This window comes from Pleurodeles waltl, chromosome 12 (genome assembly GCF_031143425.1).
Source record: "Pleurodeles waltl isolate 20211129_DDA chromosome 12, aPleWal1.hap1.20221129, whole genome shotgun sequence".
NCBI classification, from domain to species: domain Eukaryota; kingdom Metazoa; phylum Chordata; class Amphibia; order Caudata; family Salamandridae; genus Pleurodeles; species Pleurodeles waltl.
Window position 1 is genome coordinate 681,397,171 of NC_090451.1, and position 20,631 is coordinate 681,417,801.

At 44.9% G+C, this 20,631-nt stretch overlaps 1 protein-coding gene across 10 annotated transcripts in view; it reads right to left on the minus strand.

Moving 5' to 3' along the window:
* Window positions 1-20,631, minus strand: part of CHD3 (chromodomain helicase DNA binding protein 3) — a 1,503,198-nt gene that overhangs the window by 812,708 nt on the left and 669,859 nt on the right. The window lies entirely within an intron of this gene.

The following is a 20,631-nucleotide window of genomic DNA, read 5'->3' on the forward strand; positions in this document are numbered from 1 at the left end:
TGGGAAGAAAATTAGTTACTTACCTGTAACTGCAGTTCTCCAGTATTGGTATCTTTCATAGATTCACATGCTTGAATCATCCCCGTCGTCGAGGTGGGAGCCTCACGGTAAACTTAAATATATAAAGCAGTAAGTCAGTAAAAATAAAACCAGTAGGCCCTAGTAGGCCTCATAGGGTATTTTACAGTCTATGCACTTTGTTTTGTGAAAAGACCCAAACTTCAGTATCAACCAATCAGGATTCAGCCCCTCCCAAACACTCCCAACAGAGGCTGAATTCCCTCAGATTTTCTAGTAGGAGTGTGAAGTTTAATCTCTGTATAATAGGGGAGCCTCTGAGGGGAGGAGGGTGTGTGAATCTATGAAAGATACCAATACTGGAGAACTGCAGTTACAGGTAAGTAACTAATTTTCTTCTCCAGTATTGGATCTTTCATAGATTCACATGCTTGAATCAGAATAACGAGCAGTCTTCCTAATTTGTGAATTTCATTGACTGTAATTTTGTCTGAATTTTATAAGTGATGCGAGTCACTTTAGTTCAGCTTTAAAATGCACGTAAAGATCTATATATCAAAACATACATATATATATATATATATATATACATATACATATATATATATATCCATAGACATCCGAATAGAAGAGCAATAAAAGCTGTGTGGACGAAATTCCTGACACAATTTGTTTTGTTATTATTATGAAGTGTACTACTAGTTAACGCAGTATAACAAAGTGAACAATCCGAAGCACAAAATTAGAGTAAAAACACACAGTAGCTAGTAATAAGACTAAGAACCAATAACGAATATACCTCGAGTGTGGTGGTGGGATGTGTAAGAGGCTCACCTTAACGAAATAGATGCCTCAGCACTGCCTGTCCCACTGCTGTATCGACGTTGTTAGTTTCCTCGAGACAGTAATGCCTCGTAAATGTGTGCTGGCTGGACCATGTTGCTGCTCTACAGATGCTATGTAGTGGTACACCTGCAAAGAGTGCAGCTGAAGTGGCTACCGATCTTGTAGAGTGGGCTCTCACCTTGGTGTGGAGCGGTTTTCCTGCTTTTGAATGGCAGAATTGAATTGCCAGGCCAATCCATCTTGCTATAGTCTGTTTGGACACCGCATGTCCCTTTCTTGTGCCGCCAAATGCTACAAATAATTGATCAGATTGGCGGATGGCTTGAGTTTCCTGTAGATAAAACTTTAAACATCTTTTAATATCAAGAGAATGTAACGTCTTCTCTGCTATTGTTTGCGGATTTGGAAAGAAGGTTTTTAGGATGACTGGTTCATTCAAGTGAAACTTTGAAGGAACTTTTGGGATGAATTTAGGATTTGTTCGCAGGATGACACCTGAGTTTGTGAATTGGAGAAAAGGCTGTTTGATAGTGAAAGCCTGAATGTCGCTGACTCTTTTTGCCGAAGTAAGAGCTAGCAGTAACGCTGTTTTCCATGAAATGAATTTTAAATCAGCCTTGTGGATCGGCTCAAAATGAGCTTTCATGAGCTGCATCAGGACAACATTTAGGGACCATAATGGTGGAGGCTTTCTAACTGGCGGGAAGGTCCGAAAAAGACACTTCATGAATTGTTTCACAATTCTTGTAGAACACAATGAGATTCTGTCTGGAGATCTGCGGTATCTGGAGATTGCAGCCAGATGTACCCGAATGGAAGAATATGCAAGTCCTGATTTTGCCAGGAGCAGGAGATATGGAAGTATCTGTTCCGGAGTAGAGGACAAAGGATGTATATCTTCTGCTGCACACCATATACAAAAACGCTTCCACTTCAGCTTATAGGTTTTGTTAGTGGTGTCAGCTCTAGCTTTTGCCAAGATGTCTCTACACTCCTGGGAAATGTTGAGATTCAAGTATTCATTGTATTCAGGAGCCAAGCCGCCAAATGAAGAGACGACGGATCCGGGTGTCTGACTTGTCCCTGGTGCATTGTTAAAAGAGTCGGACTCCGTCTGAGTCGTAGATGTGGTCGTTCGGAGAGCATGAGGAGCTCTGTATACCAGACTTGTCTGGGCCATCTGGGAGCTATGAGGAGAAGGCGACACCCCTCCACCTTCAGTTTGTTGATGACTCTTGGAATGAGCGGGATCGGAGGAAAAGCGTAGGCATAAACTCCGGACCATCTCATCGAAAACGCATTCCCCCATGAATCTTTTTGGGGAAGCCAACTTGCGTAGTACTGGCATTTCTTGTTCTCGAGAGTGGCAAATAGGTCTAGGTTCGGTTTGCCCCATAATAGAAAAAGACTGTTGAGAGTTTTTTGGTCTAGTTCCCATTCGTGATAAGGAATCACTGTCCTGCTCAGGGTGTCTGCTAGAACATTGGTTTGTCCTGGCACATGCTCCGCTTTGAGTGAAATATTATGCTTGATGGCCCATGTCCAAATTTGCTGTGCTAGCTGCGAGAGTTGTAGGGATCTCATGCCTCCTTGCTTGTTTAGATAAAACATGCTGGTTGTGTTGTCTGTCCTGATTAAGACGCTTGAATTTTGTATTTTTAGCAAGAAAGCTTTTAGCGCTAAGTGTATTGCCTTGAGTTCTAGATAATTGATGTGGAGCTGAGTGTCTTTCACATTCCAGATTCCGCTGATTTGCAGGTCCTGGCAATGTGTCCCCCATCCTTCGAGAGAGGCATCCGTTGTTACTATGTAACTTGGTGTTTGAAGAAGAAACAAGAGTCCGTTTGACAAATTGGTCAGAGTCGACCACCACCTCATGGTGTTCTTCATTTGAGGCGTTATGCGGATCTTGTCTTCAAAGGAACCGTTGACCTGGGTCCATTGTATATCTAATTGCTCTTGCAGGGGTCGCATATGGAGCCTGCAATCTGGGACTAGCGGAATGCATGATGATATCATCCCGAGCAATGACTTGTAGATGCGGACTGAAACAAACTTTTTTCTGGAGAGGCTGTGTGCCAAGGAGGTTAATTTTTGTTTCCTCTCGTGAGATGGGTACGCTTTGCTGCGGACTGTGTCTAGAATTGCTCCCAAGAAACTTAATACCTGTTTGGGGTAGAGCTGAGATTTCTGGTAGTTGATTACAAACCCCAGGCTGTGCAACAATTGAAGGCAATAGGAGATATGACTTGTCACTTGCGATTCTGAGGGTGCCTTTATAAGCCAGTCGTCCAGGTAAGGGAAGACCTGGATACCTGATTGACGGAGATGTGCTGCTACCGGAGCCAAAATTTTTGTGAAGATTCTGGGGGCTGATTTGAGACCGAATGGGAGAACCCAGAATTGGAGGTGCATACTTCCCACTCTGAATCTTAGGAATTTGCGATGGTAGCGATATATGGGGATAAGAAAATAAGCATCCTGGAGGTCTAGGGATCCCATCCGGTCCCCGGTATTTAACAGACGCAGGACATCTTGCAGTGTTACCATCCTGAACGACTGTTTCTTTAGAAACTTGTTTAGTGCTCTCAAGTCCAGGATGGGACGCCAGTCTCCTGAGGGTTTCTTTACAAGGAAAAAACGGGAGTAGAATCCTGTGTTCTTTTGAGATAAAGGGACTGGTTCTACTGCTCCTTTTCTCAACATTACTCTTACTTCCCTGAGGAGTTGGTTCAACCTCGGAGGCGGTGGGCCCGATGGAGGAACAATTGGTGGTGTTTGTGTGAATTCCAGAGTATGACCTCTGGCCACTACATCGAGTACCCATCTGTCCGATGTTATAGTCTTCCACATGGGGAAATAGGAAGTGATGCGACCTCCGACCCTCGATGTTGGTTGGAGGGGAAGCGCTGAGATGATCGGCGGGTCGTTGCTTTCTGCCTGTATCTCTTCCTCAGGCAGCTCCTCTTCCTCTAGCCGGATGTTTGTAAGCCGCAGCCGGAGGTAATCTATAATGCTGCTGTTGCTGCTGGTACTGATGTCGTGATCCTGTGGAGGAAGACTGATATTGTGATCTGTATTGTTGGTATCCACCTCGAAAGGAGTAATTACCTCTACCCCTTGCTCCACGAAAGGGTTGTTTTTTATATTGCAGGGTACCAAGGGATTTTGCTGTATCGGTATCTGTCTTGATGGCCTGCAACATGTCGTCGACATGTTTACCAAAGAGACTCTCTCCATCGAAAGGCATGTCGAGAACACGACTCTGAACTTCTGGTCTGAATGAAGTAGCTTTAAGCCATCCTTGTCTGCGCAAGACTGCTGCGCCAGCTAATTGTCTAAAGCCAGTGAGAGAAATGTCTATTGCGCTGTCTATAATCTCAGCGGAGACCCTTTCTCCCTCTTGCAAGACCTTTTTTGCTTCCACCTTGACGTCTTCTGGCAGTAAATCTAAAAAGGCAGATATGTCTGCCCACATCTGGCGATCGTATCTTCCCAGAATGGCGAGGGAGTTAGCCGCCTTAACTGTGACTGCAGCAACAGAGGAGAATTTTTTGCCGATATTGTCTAATCTCCTTCCTTCCTTGTCTGGGGGAGACGCAATAGGTGTGGAGGGGTTTTTGGAACGCCGCTGAGCCGCCTGTGATATAACAGAGTCAGGTTTCGGCTGTGAGACTAGACAGGACGGAGAATCCTCTGGGGCCTTGTACTTCTTCTCTAGTCTGGGCATTTGAGAAGGCACTGTTGCCGGGTTTTTCATTGCCTTCAAACCCTCCTGCCATAAGAAATCTACAATGGGTATGGCTCTTACCGATCTCTTTGAAGGTTCTTTAAAGTCGTATAAAAAACATTCGGTTTCATGAGAAACAATTGCTAGTCCAAAACGTTTCGCCGCCCTCTCTATTAAATTATGGAAGCCTCCTATGTCCTCTGGAGGAGAATCTACTGGACCTGCTGGCTGTGGAGATGGTGTGGGGACGAGATAATCATCCCATTCACTAGCCGCTGAATCTCTTAACTCACCCTCTTCCCTTTCGTCATCTGACGAGGGGCAAGCTTCTTGAGTTTGGCTAGTTATCGGTATACTAGCCTGCGGCGTTTCTGAAAAATTAGAGGTGTGAGTCTGACGAGGTGTCTGGTAGCTCTCAGGTCTAGGTGGCGTGGACTGAGTTGATGGTGGAAATCTTTTATAGTAGTCCTTCAACATGTACTGTAGATCTGCTACCAGTGTGCTAGGCATAGCGAGGGGCGATGGTTGTTCTGCCTGTGGATAAGATGTTGAGGCGTAACTAGGCTGGTAATGCTGATCCTCCTCTTCATCAAACTCTTGACATTTGACATTGAGTTGGGACGGGCTACTAGCTGCCCCAAACATTCCATCATTCTGAGGTTATGCATCATCATCCTCGTCCTCAAAAAGATATTGTGGTGGATATGGCAACACTTTACTTGGCGAGGTATGCATTGGCAGAATATTGGATGCCTTGTTACCCATATCAATAAGTGAAAGGGGTAAGAATCTGGTAAAGTCGTCCTGATGGTATGAGGAATGGTGTGGCGAAGTATCCAGGTAGGTGGATGGCTTGTACACCGTTAGTTGTGTTGACGATATAATCGTCGACGGTTCCCTTGTCGACGGTTCCCTTGTCGACGGATCTCTCATTGACGGCGTCTTTGCCGACGGGTCTTGTGTCGACGGATCCTTCGTCGATGGCCCCTTCGTCGACGGGCCCTTTGTAGACGACGGTCGTTTCGCCGAAGTATCTTCTATTGGTGCCGTCGTCGGCAGTGCCTTTTTAAACCTCATTGAGAGGTGCTTCGTAGATGGGAGTGCCCTGGTAGATTGGTGAACCCAGGAGGCCTCCGCTGTCGACGATGTGGTTGCCGACGAAGCTTTCTTAAAAAATGTTGCCGTAATTATCGTCGTCGATGATAACGCCGACGACGTCATAATCATCGGTGCGACCGGTGTTGTAAATGTCGACGATACTGTAGTCGCTGTTGTCATCGAGGGGTGGTCGTCGACGTTTGTTTTTTCACCGAAAATAGTTTTTCTGGCTCTTACTGTGGTGACAGAGACAGAGATGGCTTTTTTGAGGTGCTTTTTCAGTGCAAAGGCGTCGTAGGTTCTGAATGAACCTTTTTTGGCACATGTTTAAATGTATCTGAGTGGGAAACATCCTTTTTCGCTTCAGTAGAGACTTGTTTTGTCTTTTTGGGCACCTTCCTAGGTGGTTCATCAGACTCTCTACTTCTCTCACCTGTTCTTTTATGAGGGCGAGAAGTATGTGATGACGGTTCGCTGTCATCTGAGGAAGGATGTTCCATGGCTTTTTGTTTTTGCAGCCATAAGAGAAGTCTACCCTCACGGTCTTTAAGGGTTTTTTGACTAAAGGTGCGACAGATTTTGCAGTCTGTCACCTTGTGGTCTGGATGGAGGCAGTAGATACACTTCTTGTGGGGGTCATCAACATGTAGTCTCTTCTTCCCACAATTGTCACAGTCTCTGAACAGACCCTTCTTTGTCTTTTCAGACATAGTGAAGCTGTGGCTAGTTTCCTGAGAGAAAAAACAATCTTCAGTCAGAAATAAGGAAAAAACTGAGCAGAGCTCAGGGAAACTCCCTTCACACGACGTGCGGTAGAAAATCTGAGGGAATTCAGCGTCTGTTGGGAGTGTTTGGGAGGGGCTGAATCCTGATTGGTTGATACTGAAGTTTGGGTCTTTTCACAAAACAAAGGGGATAGACTGTAAAATACCCTATGAGGCCTACTAGGGCCTACTGGTTTTACTTTTACTGACTTACTGCTTTATATATTTAAGTTTACCGTGAGGCTCCCACCTCGACGACGGGGATGATTCAAGCATGTGAATCTATGAAAGATCCAATACTGGAGAAGAGGAGCGGGTCCCTAGGGGTTGCAGCACAAATTGTGCCACCCTCACGGATCCTGCTAAAAATAATATGCAAACAGCTGCTATAGCAATCTGCACGTCCTGGCACAAACCAGGTGAAAGCATGACATGGCACACCTACTGTGTGCTATGTAACTATCACTGCATCTAAATTTATGTGTAACTCGCCCCTACAGCAGGCCCGGAGCCCTAAGTCAGGGTGCTTTATATCAGATGAGTGAACATTTCTGCCTGAACAGAAATGCCCCTGTGATGCCCAGCTCTATTGCTGGGCATTGCAAGTGAACAGAGAAGCCATTTTAAGGTATGTGCAGGACACTTATCAACACGAGTGACCCAGTCACATAACGGCTTCACTGAGCCCTATAGTGTTTGGTATCAAACACCTCACCTTAATAAGTCCAGGACAATACCAGCCTCAGATTTATTAAGACATGCACACAGAGTGAACTTACCTAGTCTCTAGGTGTGCTGGCTGACTAGTCTCAACCGGCCTGCTTTCATCAGGCAGGTTTCTGACCCCTCCCCCCCCCCAGAGGGAAGTGCGAACGCTCTCAGAGGTCAGAAACAAAGTCTGCTCTGAAGAAGGGTGTTGTCACTCACTCCAACAGGTTGGCTAGCAGTTCTGCATAACAAGGCCAAGGGCTTCAAAGTCCCCGCCGTTTTTAGTAAGCACACCCTCCTTCTTCCTGGACCTGGATTTAGCCACTCCCTGCCCTGAGGCCCATTTGGCACAAGGACAGGCTGGACAATTAGCTAGTCAGTAGGCTGTTTGGTTGGAACTAGTCCTTATAGGATAGGAATATGCCCACTCCCCACAGGAAGTGGTCATTTCAGGGGTGTAGGCACCCCAAGGGTAAGTAGCCCATTGGCTACTACACTACACCCCCCTAAACGACCCTAAATTCAATATTTAGGTGGGTCCCCAACACCAAAAGATAGATTTTCTATACTCAAAAAGAAGTACACTGAAGAGCCACCTAAAGCAAGAAGAGAGGAGCAGCTAATGACTTGGTTCCGACCCTGCCAACCTGCCTGCCCTCCTCGACCATTGCGCCAAAGTCGTCTCATCCTGCAACTGCTCTGTCTCCAGTAGCCTGGGTGGACTGCCTGCCATTCTAAAAAGCACCATGATCTCCCAGTGAGTAGCGGAGCTACTTCCCTGCATCCTGCAAGCACCCAAGAAGAACCCTGAGGACTCTGGACCTCCTAAAACCCAACGGACAGCACGACTGCACCCCTGCCGCCAAGCCCGAGCTCAAGTGGGCCAAAGGTGTCAGTGTGGTCCTCAGGACCTCCAGAGACAAAGCCCACCTTTAGCTTGCCCACAGCGGACTTCCTGTAGATGCCTGCATCCTTTCTGCAGGCCCCTCTCTACTATGACTGCCTCCAGTGACGGAAACCTGATGGTCCAGGACACCTCTGCACCTGGCCGCCCTGGACCGAGGAGAAGAGGACCAAAGGTGTCCCCAAGCATTGGAAGACTTGAGCCCCAACTGTTGGTTCAGTTGGACTGGCATCCCCAGTCCTCACCTGCTGCTTTTTTCTCCAGGACCGTTTCCCATTGAAACCAAAGGGGCACCCGACATCATAAAGCACCTCTGTATCCAAATGCCCCAGAGTCCACTGAGATGACCTGCTGGGGCTGCCTTGAAGAGTGCCCTGTTCTTACCTTAACTCCTGACAGCTGGTCCTACAAGTCGCTGTTGAATGCATGTATGTAATATTTGTGTTTCTATCCATAGTCTTGGATTACTGCTTTGAAGACACTACCAGTATTTTGCTATTTCTCTTCTAAAACCACATCAGTATTTATTCTTGCAACACTATTGTTCTTGAGTTCCCTTCCTGAATGTGTGTCTCATTTATTGCCTCAGTGAGTACAACAAATGCTTAGCACTACCTCCTGATAAGCCTAACTGCTCGCTCACACTACCACAAAAGAGAGCTTCTATGACTTTCATTTGTAACCCTGTATACCAATAAGGGTCATCTGGACTATCTGCATAGTGCCCCGGTACATTGGTGCACTGCATAAATAGCCAGCTTCTTACACTTACATAGACTTAATAGAGATTCTTAACAGAGGATTTGGCCAGTTCATAATGCTGTAAAAATGTGTATGTGGTCACTGTCTTCACATAGAAGAAAACAATAATTTATAGCCATTCGAGAATGTTTTTTATTCATGTATTAAGGGTGAGACACAACATAGTCTGTTGCTCAGATACTAAAATATCAGACAGGACTGAAAAAAACAAACAAAAACAAAACACACATCTACAAGGAGAGAAAGGTACTTACTTTTAACTTTCATTATCAACCATGGAAATATTCAATGAAGTCAGGACCACTAAATATATCCAACTATAATACACATCCTGTTGTTTAGAAACAAAGAACAAGTTACTTACCTTCGGTAACGCTATGGGGGTCATTCTGACTCCCGCCGGGCGCGGTCACCGCGCGCCCGGCGGGAGCCGCCAAAATACCGTACCGCGGTCGGAAGACCGCGGTGGGTATTTTGAGGTTTCCCCTGGGCTGGCGGGCGGCCTCCAAAAGGCCGCCCGCCAGCCCAGGGGAAACCGTCCTTCCCACGATGAAGCCGGCTCATAATCGAGCCGGCAGAGTAGGAAGGTGCGACGGGTGCTACTGCACTCGTCGCGTATTTCACTGTCTGCCAAGCAGACAGTGAAATACTCGTAGGGGCCCTCTTACGGGGGCCCCTGCAGTGCCCATGCCAGTGGCATGGGCACTGCAGGGGCCCCCAGGGGCCCCGCGACCCCCCCTACCGCCATCCGGTTCCCGGCGGGTGGACCGCCGGGAACTGGATGGCGGTAGGGGGGGTCGGAATCCCCTCGGCGGCGCAGCTAGCTGCGCCGCCTTGGAGGATTCAATAGGGCGGCGGTACACTGGCGGGAGACCGCCAGTGTTGCCGGTCTGACCGCTGCTTTACCGCCGCGGTCAGAATGCCCTGCGGGGCACCGCCGGCCTGTCGGCGGTGCTCCTGCCGACCCTGGCCCCGGCGGTCTAAGACCGCCGGGGTCAGAATGACCCCCTATGTCTGGTGGATACTCTAGCTAACCGCAGAATTCTCACCAGTAGAATATTTCCCAGGTGCAAGGCTGGATCTGGATGTTTTCACATCAGTCTTCCACATACTGCTAGTTGGCACCGTGAGGCCTCACATAGGCCTCATTCTGCTTAGGAAGGGACAAAGCAGAGCTGATATATAAGTGCCACCCTTCGCGCATCAATGTAGGTTTTTGGCTTCATTCTTTTCATGATTTCAGATGCGGAGCACCCAAAAATTGGCAGTACCAGTGTGCAGAGCTCTAATTTATGGCCTTTTTAAATGGTAAATAAGAGGCCACTCAACAGAATATGGAGGTGGGAGGGCTGTGATGAATCTGTGGTTAGATGGAATATTCACCAGAAAAATGTTACTGTATGTAAGTAACTTGTAGTAACTTGTTCTTCTGATTGTTATTCTAACCACTAGGGGCCAGATATAGCAACTAAACATTTTGCGACTTGCAAATAGCGAGTCATAGCGACTCGCTATTTGCAACTCGCAAAATGTTATGCAGTACGGTGTCTCAGACACCGACTGCGACTCGCTATGGGGTCGCAATGACCCACCTCATGAATATTCATGAGGTGGGTCGCAAATTGCGGCCCCATAGCGAGTCAAGGCACTCGCAAACATGGAGGCCTGCTGTAGTCAGCAGACCTCCGTGTTCGTGACTGCTTTAAATAAAGCAGTTTGTTTTTTTAAGTGTAGCCCTTTTTCCTTAAAGGAAAACGAGCTGCACTTAAAAAAAAAAACGAAACCTTTAGTTTCGTTTTTTTTTCAGGGCAGGCAGTGGTCCCTTGGACCACTACCTGCCCTGAAAAAAATGTTTGGGGTCCATTCACAAACTGGAAGGGGTCCCATGGGGACCCCTTCCAATTTGCGAGTGGGTTACCATCCACTTGAAGTGGATGGTAACTGCGATACGATTTGCGACCGCGTACGCGGTCGCAAATGGTATTGCATCCCACTCAGACTCGCAAATAGGAAGGGAACACCCCTTCCTATTTGCGAGTCGGAAATGCATATTGCGAGTCGGTCCCGACTCGCAATATACATTTCTGAATAGCAAAGTGGCTTTTGCGCCTCGCAAACGGTGATTTTCGCCGTTTGCGAGGCGCAAACACTTTGCTACATCTGGCCCTAAGTTCTTTACTTTAGAATAGATGCTAAAAAGGTATCTCCCAAAGGTGGAGCGTCTGAGGTGGTGGACTCATACCAAACAATCGTGCAGGACCGAACAGGTAAAATGCCCTTCCTGTTAGACCTGACTGTCAAGGCAATAATGCTTGGTGGACATATGCTCTAATGCCTTATGTCGTGGCCTGAAAGATGTCAAGACCAGGCAGTCCATTTGCCAGTGCAGTGGTAGAAGCCTTGCCCATGGTGGAATGGTCCCCACCTTGGGGTGCAATGGCCATTTGTGAACCGCCAGGTGCTGCCAGTGTAGCTTGCCCACCCTGGTGTTTAAAAATCCCACCATGTGGTCCACGATCATGGAGATGCTCTAATGCTGCAGACAAATCCAGAGTCGCAGAGCTTTTTGGTACAGGAACTAGGACCGCACTCCCACCCTGCTCTTTGCAGTGCTACATAGCAGTGGTGTTATTCGTGAGAAACTGCTACAACCTTCTCTTAATTGACAGCAGAAAGGCCTTCAATGCCAGGCAAATTGCCCACAGCTCCAACAGCTTGATGTGGAGCCAGGTTTCTGCTGAGTAACAGAGTCCTCTGATCTCCACCTCTCCCAGAGGACCTCCCCAACCCAGCAGTGATGCATTCATCATCACCATCAGCTCTGGGTGGAGAAGAAAGGCAGGCCTGCCACTGGTCAGGTTGCAACTGAGCAGCTACCTCTGCAGATCGTGTGCAGTCTCCTCAAAACCTGGATGACATGCAACAGGTTTACTAGGTGGTGGGCTTACAGACATTCGACTCAATTGCAGAGCCAACATGTGCCACCTGGATAAAAAGCCTCAGAAGTGCTTCACTGATATTCAGAACTGAGGTTGAAACCTTGTGGATCATAGCCAAAATGTCCTGGGTGCATTGCGGTGGGGAAAAGGCCATTAACATTATTGTGTCTAAGACAGCTCCTAAAAAAGGAGTCTTTGTGAAGGAATTAGGTGTGTCTTTGGTTAATTGATCAAGAACCCCAAAAATGTCAGGTTTGCTGTGGTCTGGAAGTGGTCTACGACTGAATGTGGTGAGCCCACCCCACCTTAAACAGCCAGTCATCAAGGCAGGTGACAATTTGTATCCCTAACGTCTGAAGATGTGTGAGAACCATGGCCATCCTTTGGTGAACACCTGAAGGGTGCTGGTAATGCCGAATGGGAACATGGCTAACTGAAAATGCTCCTGGCCAGCCTTGAACCACAGGTAACATCAGTGAGACTGCAGCACAGGCACATTAAACTATGCTTCCTGCATGTCCAAGGTCACTATCTATTTGTTCATATGTAGGCAAGCCAGAACCTGTGCCACTGGGAGCATTTTAACTTTGACCTTGTCCAGGAAGGCATCTAGAGAGTGAAGATCTAGATATGGTTGAAGTCCTCCAACCTTCTTCAGAACAAACAAATTGTGGGAGTAACATTCCATCCCTATTTTTGAGTCCAGAACCCTCTTGATGGCATCTTTGGGCACTACAGCTTGCACCTCTTAAAGTTAGATGGATCGGTGCTCCTCTGAAGCCACTCTGGTGTGGTCAGAAGCAGTGGCAGGACAGAAAGGAACAGAAGGACACTGCCCTGTTGGACGATCTGGAGGACCCATCTATCGGATGTGACAGAGTGCCACCCTTCGAGAAAATATTTGATCCTGCCTCCCATTGGGTGGTTGTGCACCACTAAAGGCAAACTAAAGTGGCTTTGGGGTTGATGATACAGGGGAGGAGGACCGAGAAGAAAGGTGTCCTGGTGACCTGCTTGATCCCCCTTTCTGGCCACAAAAAGACTAGGGTCAGAGTTGAAGGGTGTTGTCTATACGCCAACCCTCGGGAGAAGCCTTGGAAGGGTCCAAACTGATGAGAAAACTGTCAGGCAGGAGTGGAAAGGCCCAATGAACGTCATGTGGCTCTACTTTCCTTAAAGCATTCAAGGACAGAATCCACCTTTATAGCAAAAAGGTGTGATCCATCAAAAGACATATTCTTATGGGATGCCTGCGATATGCTCACCCCAAAAATTTGGTAGGATCCAGACCAGCCTGAATCACACATTTTGCGGCATCAGGGCTCTTTTGAATTGTTTTAGCCAAGGAGTCCCTAAACTCTTCCGGAACTGTAACAAGATCTTGTTGGCTATGTCCCAAACAGTGTGCGATTAACACTCACCTGGCTAAAGAGAACAAACGTATCTCTTCCAAGGGCTGATCAATAGCCATAAGCAATGAACAGTAATAACCACGCGTGATCCCAGAGCACTTTACAAAACATATATCTTTGTACATACATACAACTTCACAAAGGCGTAGCACAATACTAAAAATATTTATGTTTGCAGCCTATAAAATGTTAAAAATTACCAAATTTAATCTAATTTTTATTGTTAAAACATCATCCAATTCAATAAAATTGGCAACATTTACCATGACAAGCACTGAAAAAGTCAGGAGGTCAGGTACAATGGTTACTATTTTATTTTTACTACAAGCATGTGTCACAAAAACAAAACCACCGGAAAACTTACCACATACTAAACTAGGAGCCAATAAAAGGTTTAAAATTAGAAAAATATATTAACTATCACATTTAATTTTAACAGAACACCAAGGATGTTTTCTAGCAGGCATGCCTATTAAGAGCAAGTATAGAAACCATTTTTATTTGAAGTTGACATCACAGGAAACTATGATTTTAATGCACACTAACTAAAGATATGGTTGCCTTTGAATTGCTAACCTAACACCACAGTTTAAACAAGAGGGGCTAAAAATTTATTAAAAAAAGGATAAAGAATGAAAGGAAAAAGGACGATGTGCACATAAGATCAAGCAGAACGATGTCAGTCACAGAAAAAAGAACCAGTAGCAAAAATCAGATAACGCACTGTCCCATGCTAGATGCAGTGGTAGATGGAAGCAAAACAGAAATGAATAGTGATGTGGTAAGTGTGACTGGTGACAACTTGATTATGTCAGTGTGACAGTCTAAGTATGATGGTGTAAATGTGTTGTGTGGTGAAGTTGACGCAGTGAGTGCAAAAGCAGGCTGTGATGTGTGTGCGTTTTATCATGTAATTGTGAGTGTGATGTGGTGGGTGTAATGCAGTGAGTGAGATACAAGAATGGTGATGCAGCAAGTACAACAGCAGTCAAAGTGATGTTGGTGTGATGATGTGTATGTGATTGTATAAATGTGGCAAGTGTAAAATCAGTCAATGAACTGACATCATATGAATATGACGATTTGAGTGTAAGAGTGTAACAATGAGTGTGATGCAGTGAGTAGGATAACAATGACTGTGATTGGGTAATGTCATGGTGTAATATTAGGGTGATATACTAAGCATGGGGCTGAAATTACTGTTGCCCAAAGGACTATGTGCCCAACTGAAAGCCCTGAAGACCTCTAATACGGTTCCTTACATAATTATATTTCCAATTAATGTGATTTGAACTTGAAAGAGATAAGAAATCACTTATTCTGAAAAAGTAGCACTTAGTACCTACACTGCAATGAAATACTGCACCTTAAAGGAATCACTTTCTCTTTCAAAGGGTGCAAAAACTACACATATTACTATGTTTCTTCTTGTCAAGGAGCTGTTCACACCTCAGGTGAAACCTTACACATCATGTTGATAGACAAATCAAATATTGAGCAAAATAAAACTTCTGTGAAAAGACACACTTGAAGTTAGGGATAGCCCCTTACTGCTAAATCTCCGGTTTATGAAACAAAATGCTCGAGTTGTCATCTATGCTACTACACTCAATGTACTGTCATCTTGGCCTAATGATATAATAGCATTGTACATCAGTGATGTTACTAGATTACCTTTGCTGTAGATGAGAAAAAGGTGTGTTCACATGCCACATAAAAAGGTGAGCTCCCCCATTCTCCTTGGTATAAAATGCATTCATAAAGTTCTAAAGAAAAAAATGGTCAGTGTCCTTGATGAACACAAAGGAATGGGAAGTAAATTACAAGTCATTACTACGCATGGGCTGCGTACCACTCACTGTACCTCAAGTTTGCCTTGTTTACAGTTAGACTGGATGCATCCTGAAATTCACTTACGTTCTGCAGTTTATTTAGTGCAGAGTTTAACTGATCATCCAAACATGCATTAATAGTAAATTAAGTCCAGAGCCATTAGGATCTGATTCCTGGGGTTACCCCAGACAGGGAAAGTGGGAGGCCTGAAGGGTAACAGGCTGAGAACGTGAGGCAAAAGACGCCTTTCCTGCCAAGCAGCCCAGTGTATCTGCAAACTTTATGTCTGAAAAGATGAGCTCTGGATGAAAAGTCCCTTCCACAGCTGAAAGCCTGCCTGCCCTGGTGATGTATGTGGGACACATCAGACTGTAAAGTGGCAGTGTGTCACAATTTGCCCGCTTCTTACCACTGTAAGCTGCCAGTCTCGGGGCACCACCTGATTTCTTGCTTGTTCTGGATTGACCAAGGTAAGGGCGACCCTTCCCAGTAGCCACGGCGCTGCTGATAGTATAACGCCTAGCAGGCCGTAACCTCCAGAAGGAGTCTCAGAGGAAAAAACCCAATATTGGGAAAGAAACCTCCTATCACAGCAACTCCTGAAAAGAGGCAAAAAGAAAAAACTGAGAAAAAATAACTAATCAGAAACAACAAAATTGTAGGTCCAAATCACGGGAAGCGGGAGCGAGGAGCACCACCAGGACAGAAGTGTTTGCAATGCAAGGAACAGAAGACCATCTGTGCTTTTATATTGACAAACAGGAAGTGACATGCAGGAAGAGCTAAGGACACCACCTTAGAATGGGAAAGCCACATACAGGTGAATGGAAAAATAGCCATAGTAGAAAAGGTGGTAAGCAATGCATGCAGGGAAGGAAACACAGACTCCTGGGAAGAAGAAGAAGAAAACATGGCCAAGGAAGGAGAAAAAAGCAAAAGAAAAAGAAAGAAGAAAAAGAAATCCCGAAAGCATGTGAGCAAACTATGTGGGCCGCAAATGAGCACAGCATGACCCAGAGCCCAAGAGAGGGCTCCCAGACCACTCCACGGCCCAAAAAGCAGGTTGCGGCCCAAAAAGCTGCCCACGGCAGAACCGGCCACCCGAAACGCCTACTGCCGATCCGACCCCGGCCCGCGAGGGGGACGCCACTGGTCTCCACGGCGTCACACAGTGGTGTTTTTCACTGTTTTAATTAAAGATTTGGTAAGCAAATGGAGAAGCCCTAATATGCCTGATGCACAGCTGAAACTGCGTACAGTAGAATGTAGTTTGTGCCTGCAGACGTGCTTGCAGAGTCGCACATTGGGGCAGGTCAGGTATGAAGGAGATGGCGAGCATGAATGGTCAGTGTTCTGATCAAGCTTTAGCATTCCAAAATGAGATGGCTCTAGTAAGGATCTGAAAGGTGAAAGTGGTGGTTCATGGACCTGCTACATCCATCTGAGCAACCACACAGGAGGGCACTGTGAAGACAGAATCTATCATACAATTTCAGATTCAGGTACCCCATCTCAAACTTCCATCACTGAACTTAGCGGAAAGGCTCCAGAATTCTTACAATATGGAAATGTTAATATATTGCAGGACTTTCTGGACATTCTGAGAGAGGCCTAAAGGTTCTTCCACCAGAACTTCGTACATCTGTCAAATTAAAAAGATTCTGCATATGGTGTATTCAACACAACATCATTTCTTCCACATCTCCGGAAGAGGTGGTGATTCACTACTTACTTCATCTGGCAAGGTATGGTCTGCATCCCTTAAGGTACACCTTGCCACAATTATAGGAAATCTCCTTCATTAACCTTTTTTGTGATTACAGATTTCGTATTGATTATTAGGAAAGTGTCCCATCCCACCAGACCCCCTTCTCTTCCATGTGAACTGAAAATAGTGCTTTCCAAAGTAATGGAAACCTCCCTTTGGACTGATTCACAAAGTCTTGTTACAGCTTATTACTTGGAAGGCCACCTTCTTGGTAGTCATTATTTTGGCCAATAGAGTGAGTGAAGCCTATGTAGTTCTCTTGAACCGGTCACAGTTTTTCAGGAAAACAGAGTAATAAAGAGAACCCATCCCTGATTCCTTCCAAATGTGGTCTCAGACTTTCATGTCAATCAGACAATTCCCTTGCCAACATTTTTTTCCAAAACCTTTGACTTAAGCAGAAAGGGCTCTTCATATGCTGGATGCAAAAAGAGGTTTGAACATTTATCTAGATAAGACAAATTAAATAAGCCAATCAGTTCATCCATAAGAACAGGTTTGCCACAACAAAACAATCCATTGCTAGCTGTATTATAGCTTGCATATTACTATTTAACCAGCTGGCTAACAAGCCTCTTCTGGCAGACCTAAATCACATTCTAGAAGGAGAAAAGCTGTAGCAGTGTGTTGAGAGATTTGTAAGGCCACCACATGGACATCTATACATACTACACTACTGTCTGGATTAAGACTCTAGGACAAATGCTCAAGTAGGTCGAGGGATCTTTTTTCAGTGATAGTTGAAGCAATCTTATTTATCGTCCATCTCTTTTCTGGGTTGGGCACGCTGTTTTATTCAGTACTATTCTATTCAATGCCTGTTGTAAAGCTTGCATCTGTCAAACTCTTTTCCTTGCTTCCCACGGTCTTCAATGTTTCTATTTCAGACTTCATGAGATTTATCTTGTCATCCACAAGAGTAACAAAAATAGAATTTCCTGAAAAGGAAAGATTCAATATTTATTTTTGTGCTTGGGTTTAAATTGAATTAATCTGAGCCAAGAACTCCATCTCAAACAGATAACGGAGCAGTATCCATGAGCCGCAAGGTCAGAGGCATCCACCACTGCACCATTTATCTGGTTGGAGACAAGCATGCCCTCATTAAGGACCTCTTGGAAGTATGGTCTATCTTCCTTGATAGCTTGTCAGTAAATCTTTTAAGAGAACCCAATGGAGATCAGTCACATCTCCCTAAAAGTGCAGTGACGCTGACAGCTTTCATTGTTGATGCCATTTTTCCTCACATTTTCCTGCCAACTGAGTCCTTCCTCTTGCTGTCTTTGTCTGGTGGAACAGAAGAAGAACAAGCTACTGCATCTATGCTGCTGAAACTACGACTGAGTCAAGAGGAGGGTTAGCTCTCAAGAAGAGAGGGTCCTGATAAGGTGGTATGTATTTTTTTAAAGTCTAGATGGTGCAGAATCTTGTAGCACATGTTAGAAATACCTGCCTAGCAGGTTTAGGTAATCCAGGGACCAGTGGAAAAAGAGGTTTGGATGCCATCTTCAGATATAGAGTTTACAAAATAACATGGGTTGATATGATGGAAGTGAACATCTTCATATTTAATTCTGTTGCTCCTCTAACCAGAACTCTGTTAAATGTGGAGAAGTCATCCACAGGTGACACCCTTGCCTGAAGTGAGTCTGAAAAAAAAGTGAATTGTCTGGGACAGAGTTGTAGGAGATGTTTAAGATGTAGATCATCTTCTATGGTGAGAATGAGCTCTTCTAGATCGAGAATGAGATGTAGATCTCTCTCTACATCACCACATAGATCCATCTCTTGATCTTGTGAGGGATCATCTTTGTCTTGGACTTCTGAATCATCACAGAGTTCTAGGCGTAATACTAGGTGTAAAATGACTCCTATCACTTGGTGGCCACCTTATAGGAGTAGAAACAGGTTTTTCAGAAGTAAGGTGAGGAAAGGACAAATGCAAAGTGGTTATCTGGTGTCTCCGGTGAAAACCATGAAGATTTTGAACCATTGGTGAGGATGTATGTGAGACTTGTATTTCCAGAGTGAGTTCTTGCGAACATGAATAAGTGTGAGAATAGTCTGAGTCGGGTGTAACTAGAACATTTATTTAACTTAGCTCTTTAACCCATTATGTTGAAATCCTAGTCAACATTGAAGGTGGCCTCTGTCTTGATGTCAAATGTGGTTTGAACAGCCTGTGACTTGCTTTTGATGGTGGTTTTGACAGCGACCACCTAGTCCTTCGACGTTGAGTGGGGTCTCCGCACCATCTTCACCGGGGTACCTGCTGACAGCGATCTGGTGAATAAATAACTCAATTTTGAGATAATGCTCCCCGACACTGATCTGGAGTGCCACCAATTCCTCTTATGGAGCTTCCCTTGATGTACCCCTTGAGAAGTCCTTGGAGCAGAAGGAGGGAGCGCTGGTGGAAGAATGACCTTCCTCTAGGCCATTAGATGAACCACCTGCGGTTTCATATCTTCTTTTTTTCAATCCATTCAACCTGATCTTCTCTCTGTCCTTGAGTGCTCTTCTGAAGATCCTCTCACAGTGGCTCCAGGATTCTAGAAGCTGGGCCCGAGGAAGACAGACAATAAGACTCTGTGAGGGTCAGATTGGGTCATTTTCTTCCTAAAGGCAGGGCACTTCACAAAAAGCGATGAAATTCCGACAGGGAAAATGATTCTTCTAGCCAGGACAAAGTGTAAACATCGTCTATGTCTTAAAAGATGTAGAGTGAAGTTGAAAAATACATGTTTACAAAAAGATTTTCAATGAAAATAAAGCTGAAAAGGCAAAGCTCAGTCTTCTAAGAACCTATTTTTATGAGCCAGAAAAATGTCCTGTCACCTGGGGGGTATGATGGGATACACCATGTACTGTGATGCATTTAAAGCCACAGTGCAAGTTTTTCTACTCTTTGCGTTGCAGCCTGTTTGGAAACTTTGCTCTTCATTCACTTTCTTTTTCCTTAAAAAAAGGTTTGTGAAAGATTTCCTATAGTCACTTGTTCTATTTGGTGCCAATTTCTTTTTTTTTTTGAAAATTAAATAAACTCTTCTTTCTTTCATGAAAAATAAATAAATTTTGGTAATTTTTAGTCCTTTTTAGGTTGCAAAAGTGTTTATGTACTTTTGTACAAAGTTTAGGTATCTACGTTTTGAAAGTGTTTTGTGATCCCAATGCGTGGACAAGACTATTCAGTGCTTATAACTATTAACGAGAATCATGTGGAAGAGAAAATGTAATTACCTGAAATCCTAGTTCTCTGCCAGGGGAATACTCTTCGTAATCATAAGAAACTCTCCCACCACCTGGACAAGAAGGTGTATAGCATTTTCTTGCATTCATCCTGGATTGCAGGTAATATAGTAATATGTAAGGGATACAAACATGTCTTAAGATGGCCGACATTATTAATTGCAAAAGTATTAGGTCAGAGTAGTCCTTACTCTATGTTGTTATATTGCACATGGAAGCACTGGTGGATTTAAATATGGTAGTAGTTGGCATTGTGTTTACTCATGGTCCGAAACACATTGGGTTGTTGGCATATCAGTAATGCTTTTTGGCTTACAAGACGTTTGAGGCCTTGGCAGTTTTTTCCTTTGAGTCAGAGGACTGGTGATATTGATTGTTTCCCAAGAGGAGAGGCGTGAGTTTGATTGATAGGGGTTTGCGACCCCGCCAAGGCCTGCCCCGAAAGGGTGCAGACAATGGAGCGACTAATGGACTTATAGAGATATATATATATATATATATATATATATATATATATATATATATGTGTGTAAAAAACATACTTGCGGTCACCAGTAGGTAGTTATAGAGCTAGGACATAGTTTCAACAGACAAAACATT